The sequence below is a fragment of the Physeter macrocephalus genome, chromosome 13, assembly GCF_002837175.3.
Source record: "Physeter macrocephalus isolate SW-GA chromosome 13, ASM283717v5, whole genome shotgun sequence".
In the NCBI taxonomy this organism is placed as follows: domain Eukaryota; kingdom Metazoa; phylum Chordata; class Mammalia; order Artiodactyla; family Physeteridae; genus Physeter; species Physeter macrocephalus.
Window position 1 is genome coordinate 6434070 of NC_041226.1, and position 7173 is coordinate 6441242.

At 39.8% G+C, this 7173-nt stretch overlaps 1 protein-coding gene across 9 annotated transcripts in view; it reads left to right on the forward strand.

The window, feature by feature from the left end:
• The window catches only part of MTUS2 (microtubule associated scaffold protein 2), a 543384-nt gene that overhangs the window by 24655 nt on the left and 511556 nt on the right, over positions 1-7173 (forward strand). For 8 of the 9 annotated variants that reach the window (XM_028497246.2, XM_024125858.3, XM_028497249.2 and 5 more), the window contains exons 2-3: positions 3775-3862; positions 4705-4777. The gene's annotated coding sequence lies outside the window, so the exon portion shown is untranslated. Of the gene's footprint in view, positions 1-2081; positions 2148-3774; positions 3863-4704; positions 4778-7173 lie in introns of those variants that run through there. The other variant, XM_028497247.2, reaches the window with a different exon arrangement.

A 7173-nucleotide genomic window follows, 5' to 3' on the forward strand; every position in this document is an offset into this window, starting at 1 on the left:
AACCCGTGTCCCCTGCATTGGCAGGCAGATTCTCAACCACTGCGCCACCAGGGAAGCCCCCAACTCATTTTTGAGGCCATTAATATTTTGATACTAAAACCAGAAGAAAAAAACATAAGAAAGCACAGACCAGTATTCCATATGAATATAGATACAAAAATATGCAACAAAATACTAGCAAACCAAATCCAGCAACGTATAGAAAGGTTTATACATCATGACCAAGTGGGATTTCTGTAAGGAATGCAGGGGCTTAATATATGAAAATCAGTGTAATACACCATATTAATAGAATAAAGTACATGTAAGACTTCTACACTGAAAACATCATTGAAAAGATTGTAAAGTATTGTAAAGATAAGCTAAATAAGTGGAAAGACATCCCCTCTTCATGGACTGAAAGACAATATTGTTAAGATGGCAATGCTTCCTAAATTGACCTACAGACTCAATGTAATCCCAGCTGCTCTTGTAGCAGACTGATCCTAAAATTCGTATGGAAATGCAAGGGACACAGAATAGCCAAAGCAATCCTGAAAAAGGAGAAGAAAGTTGAAGGACTCACACTTCCTGATTTTAAAACTTATTACAAAACTACGGTGATTAGATGGTGTGGTACTGGCATAAGTATAGCCTTTTATAGATCAACTGGTATAAAATTGAGAGTCCAGAAATAAACGCTTACATTTATGATTTTTCAACAAGGGTGATAAGACAATTCAAAGAGAAAGAATAGTCTTTTTAACAAATGGTGCTGGAGTAACTGTACGTCCACATGCAGAAGAATGAAGTTGCACCTTTGCACTATATACAAAAATTAACTCAAAATGGATCACGATTTGAATGTCAAAGCTAAAATAAAAAGACCTTTAGAAGAAAACATAGAAGTAAATTTTCATGCTCTTGGAGTAGGCAGTGGTTTCTTAAATATGATACCAAAAGCATAAGTAACAAAAGAAAGCATATATAAGTTGGGCTTCACAAAAATTAAAAACTTTTGTGTTTTAGAGAGTATCATCAAGAAAATGATAGCCCATATAAGGGGAGCAAATTTTTACAAATTATGTATCTAATGAGAACTTGTGTCCAAAATGTATTAAGAATGGTTGCAACTCAATTATATAAATAACCCAATTAAAAATTGAAGGCTTCAAGTTAATATTTCTCCAAAGAAGATATACTAATGACAAATAAACCTATTAAAAGATGGTCAGCGTTAGTTATTAGGGAGATACGAATAAAAAGTACAATGAGATATCACTACATACCCACTAAGATGGCTAACATAAAAAATACAATACCAAGTGTTGGTGAAGATTGGAACCCTGATATATCGCTGGTGGGACTGTGAAATGGTACACTTTGGAAAATTGTTGCTAGTTACTCAGATTATAAACATAGAGTTATAATATAACCTAGCAATTCCATTCCTAAGCACATACTTAAGAGAGTGGAAAATATATCCATATAAGAACTGTACACCAATTTGTACATAATAGCCAAAAATTGGAAACACTTAAGTTGTCCATCAACTGCTGAATGGATAAAATGTGGCATATTCGTACAATAGAATATTATTCATTCATAAAAAGGAATGAAGTACTGACATGTGTGAACTTTGGAAACATTTTAAGTGGAAGAAGCCAGACATAAAAGGCCACACATTGTGTGGTTCCGTTTATATCAGATATCCAGAATAGGCAGATTTATAGAGACAAAATAGATTAGTGGTTGTCAGAGGCTGGGCGTAGGGAGAATGATGGGGTATCTGCTAATCGGATGGAGTTTCTTTGTGAGGTAATGAAAATGTTTTCAAATTTGATAGTGACAGTGGTTGTACAATTTTGTGAGTATATTAAAACCACTGAATTGCGCCCTTTAAAATGGTGCATTTTGTGGTATGTGAGTTACATATCAGTAAAGCTGTTATTTAAAGTTTTATTCATCTTGATTACGGAGTGTTTTGGTTCCTCTTAAATTTCATGCCTGAGGCAGATGCTTTGTCTCATCCTAGTCCTGACCCTGTCTTTCCCTACAGGGCTGCTGCCTCAGAATTCAGTAAAATATCTAGACTGCAAGATCAGAAACCTCAGGAAAGTTGGTGGTTACGTGTGAAGCAACAACTGATATTAGAGAAGGAAACTCTAGTGAGTTGGTCGAACTTTGGAAGCAACATTCTGTGAGCTTTTAACATGTGAGCAAAGTCTGTACGTCCAGCAGAGCCATGCTTGTATATCACTGTGGTGCAGTCTTTGGTGCCCATGGCTCTCTTAGCATTGGGAAAAGTTAAGAGCGTCTTCACAGATTTCTTAGTAAGGAAGAGACAGGCTATACTTTATAGAGCAGTGCTGTCTAATAGAAATACAATGTGAGCCACGATGTAATTTTAACTTTTCTAGGAACCGCATTAGCGAGGAAAAAAGAAACAGATGGAATTAATTTTGATATATTTTATTTAACCTAATATATTCAAAATATTATCCTCAGATAATTAATTTTAAAAATAGGGAATGAGAAAAATAGATGAATGGTATAAAAAGAGATCAAAAAGTTTATTTTGCAACTGGCTGCATGTTCATACAGAAAACAAAGCAGAACAATTTATGGTAGGCGGCTCATTTAACTGGTCTCCTGGTAGGAGAGACAATTATTTAAGCCCTTCCTATTCCATCTCAGAAGAAAACACATTTTGTGAACATGTAGGCGTTTGTATCCAGGGCACTCACATGGCCTCTACGCTGATGGTTTTAGCCCCAGTAGCGTTGGGTGCGCCCCATGTTACATCCATAGCGGTGGGTCTGGTTGTGGTGGTGTTTGCTGTGCTGCTGGTGGTGCTTGTAGCGGTGGGGGGATGGGTGGGAGTGGTGGTTAGGGAAGGTCCTCAGAGAGATGGGTTCCTAAGTACATTAGACAGAAGTAAACCTCTCCTTCATCCCAGCTGGACTTGGAGCTGTTTGATTTTCTCCGTGTGGTATGATCTCTGCCCCCGCCCCTGCCCGCCCACCCACCATATAAGGGCTGGCAGCCCTTCTGCTTTCTTCCCCTGCATCTAATAACTCCTCCATCCATCTACCCCCTGCAGCTTGCTCCTCACTCACTTGTTGTTGTTGTTTTTTGCATTGTTTACAACATTTTATTAAAGTACAAAATTGTTGGAATTAAGCTAAATAGAAAAACCTAGTAAATATTTACAAAAACCTTGATAACACCACTCACCTCACACACATGTAACGAATGCAGGAAGGGCTTAAAAAGTTTACAAGTTGAAGAGTGTGGCGATTTCCTCAAATTGGATGTAACAGCTCGCTGCTGAGTATGGCATCAATATAATATATAAGATCTTTGAGAGAATGCCGTCCCCAGCTCTTCTGCAATCGAGTGCCTCCTAGAAATTTGTTCCTTGGGAGATTCAGACTCGCAGGCAGCCAGAGGGGACAAGTCAAGAGTTGAGATAATCACAATTTAGGGTCTAATTTTCTTCGTCTGATTGACTGTGTTGAGGTTATATAGACACAGCCACGGTCCTCACTCTGACATGCTGTCCCTCGCGCCTGCCCTTCTTAGAGATCTTCGTTCTTCCTCTCACCTCCTTGCCTTCCAGCCTTCAGCTTTTCTCTCTGCCACATTTATGCTCTTGGAAAAGACTCTTGATTGTTTCAGGGAGGAAGCCTGGAGGGAGTTGGCAGTAAATAGGGACCGGGTGGGAAGAAAGAGTGGAAAAGGTATTCTCAAGCCCTTCCGAATGCTGGAGGCAATTCATTCATTGTCTTTCAGGTGCCCTGAAGATGTGTTGGCCTGGAATGGAAACATTAATACCCAGACCCCTGATGCTGCTCAGAAAATGACGCGTGCACAGCGATAGGTAGTTTTGGAGATTTAATTGTTTCATAATCACTGGGTTTTCCACTTCTGTCTATTTCCTCGCTTGGAAAAATGATAAAATTGTTTTTTTTTGCAGGTAAAAAATGGTTGCCTATCAGTAATTTTATATGACTCAACCTAATACTAGCAGGCCTTCTGTGGTATCTATTGCAGTAGCATTTGGGGGGAAAATTTGTCTCTTTTCTACCACTGAGCAACTAATCTCCTTGCTGGACAGTTTAGAGGAGAAAGTAATTTTTGCTGATGTATTTTGAAATACAGTTTTATTAAGGATTTAATTAATATTAATGTTGTTAATATTGTAGGATTTACAGTTGCTCTGGCTTTTTATTTCTTCTGGATTATAGGAAAGTAAGAAGCATAACAAGTATAAATTTGGTGCAATTTAAGAAAATTGAGATCTACAAAATGGACATGATTATTCATGTATCAGCGGTATTCTTCCCCTGATAAAAGCCAAGTCTTAAGTTCTTAAGATACTTCATTTATATGGTGTATTTAAGAATCAGTTTTCAGATCATTAACTACTTGAGGGATTAAAATAGAAAGAAAATTGAAGTCATGTAATCCATTGAGGATTAATCTGAATATAAGATTAAGTATCTCTAAAATCCGAGACACAGCCAATGGAAAAGTAGTGAGTTTGTTGAAACAACTCCCATTATGAAGAGTTTATTTGTGGCACAATTACTGCCTAGATTCAAGAACTCCTGCGCTAACTTTATTTTTCATTGAGAAGTAGTAGTGTAATGAAGTACCTGTTTATGTTTCCCTGAATCTTGCTCCTTTCTTCTGAATTTTCCTGTGCCTTCTCTTTTTAAGGTTTCTACACCTGGATTGTCACCTAGGGCAAATTGTCACCAATGGCAGTAAAACTTGTTTTCTGGGGGTCAAGGTGAGTTTATGTGGATTTCTGTTCAATTTATGATTCCATTTGCCTGGGGCTCATAGTTGCCTCTTATTCAGTGTTGTATGATACTTCTTGGTAGTCACAGTAAATAGCTGGTGGTAATTTTGGGTAAATATTATTAATGATGCAAGCAAATAAAAATGAATTCTCATACGAAAGCTTAATTCAATTTTGCTTTTTTTAAGATGTGAGGATTATATTCAGATGTTGACTGGAACTCAAGTTCAAGCAACGTGTTTTGTTAATGATTTTAAATTCGAGGAGTGTGTATATAAGGACATCTCTTTCCTAGTGGTGATTAATCTTCTCCTGCAACAAAGGGTTATGGTGTGATTGTTAACATGTGTTTAATGATATCAGTTGACGGAAATAGACCAAGAGGATGCAGTCGTATTTAGGGGCTTGCCTTGATTAGAGGATGTGGTTCTTGAGAGAAAAAGACCAGATTGGGAGGGAAAAAGTTAATGCAGTGCAAACAGAGTTTATTACATGATGCGTAGAAGCTTTAGCGAACAGCCAAGACCATGGAAAGTTTAAAACATTTGAGACATTTGAGAGAAGCTTTTCTGGGGGCTGCTGCTCGTCCATATGGCATTCTCTGCAAATTAGACAAAGGCATCCCTTCCACAGACCTTTTACGCCTATCTGATGGAGAATGGTTGGACTGTACTGATTTTTAGAACAAGACACTTTATTGCCATATGCTGGAAACTTGTAAGATAAATAAATTACCCATCTTTAAGTCATCAAAGTTGTAATAAAAATACAATTTTTAAAATGATGTGGTTGGCGCCCCCTTGAATGTGGTGGGCTTGCACAGTTTACAACCTGAACAACTGCCAGGCTGGCTTTGCTTTCAGGACAGATTCTAAGGAAGGGAGTTTTTTTTTTTTTTTAAATTAAGTTCTGGTCCTTGAGGACGAGAGAGAAATAATAGTTTGGGGTATGGCTTTGATTGGACACTTGGATTGATTGAAAGACACTTATCAGAGGGACAGTAGCTTCTGTAGGTTTGGAGACCAGAGGGTTGGCCTGCATTTTCTAGGGGTAAAACTAGGGAGGGAAAACCTAAACCATGTTTTAAACCAAATTAATGACTCAGTTCCTGCAATTGAGTGATAGTGTGTACTTTCAGATTCCCAGGACTTCTAAAGTGGTTTTATTCTGTAGATCACCACCTCTGTAACGTTCTTGTTCTTAAGGACTATTTATTTATTTATTTAAAAGCGTGGGTTTTTTTTTTTTTTTGGTTGTTGTTTATTTATTTATTTATGGCTGCGTTGGGTCTTCGTTGCTGTGCGCGGGCTTTCTCTAGTTGTGGCGAGCGGGGGCTACTCTCTGTTGCGGTGCGCGGGCTCCTCATCGCAGTGGCTTCTCTTGTTGCGGAGCACGGGCTCTAGGTGCGTGGGCATCGGTAGTTGTGGCATGTGGGCTCAGTAGTTGTGGCTCACAGGCTCTAGAACACAGGCTCAGTAGTTGTGGCGCACGGGCTTAGTTGCTCCGCGGCATGTGGGATCTTCCCGGACCAGGGCTCGAACCCGTGTTCCCTGCATTGTCAGGCGGATTCTTAACCACTGCGCTACCAGGGAGGTCCCTTAAGGGCTATTTAAACTTGAGTTTTTCCCCGGTAAAAAGGAGTTGCTTTCAAAATGTTGAGTGTGTCTGTAATGGCTGGCTCTTCCCTACTGATGAATTTTTGTAGTTAATCTTCTGATGAGACAAAAAGCTGTTACGTTGTTGTTAACGGGTGGATATTGATTGATAAATACTGGGTAAGAGAGATGCACCAGTATGTTGGGTCCAGAGATAGGGCTGCAGGTGGAGAATGTGACTGATGACTGATGTGTTACTGAGATTAAAAAAAAATAACAGATATGGGAGGAAACAGTGTAGTGCGGGTGGGTGATGGTGGTGGTGGTCTCGGTAGCCGGGGTCATGGGTGGAGGTCGTGGTGACTGAAGGGGTGGTCAGGATGGTGGCGGCACCGGGGGTACCGTGGGGGGGTGGGCGGCAGTAGCCAGCGGCACATCGATGACTCACGAGAGGGAAGGGAATGGGAGACGGAGAAGATGCCAGGCCATAGAAACCAAATACGCGGCCTGGGAAAAAACTCTTGCTTTCTTGGGTGCTGATGACAGAATCGATTAGAGGGAAATCCAAGGGGCTTCTCTTTGGGGAATGATAAACACGTTTTGTTACTGTATCATTTATCCATCTCTTCCTCCCCTGGAGGATACCCCTTTCCCTTAAGAATAACTACAAAGAGATCTCAGAGAATAGTTATAACTCCAGTGAACGGCCTGCATTTCTCTCTCTCTCTCGCGCGCGCGCGCGTGTGTGTGTGTGTGTGTGTGTGTGTGTGTGTGTGTGTGTGTGTTATG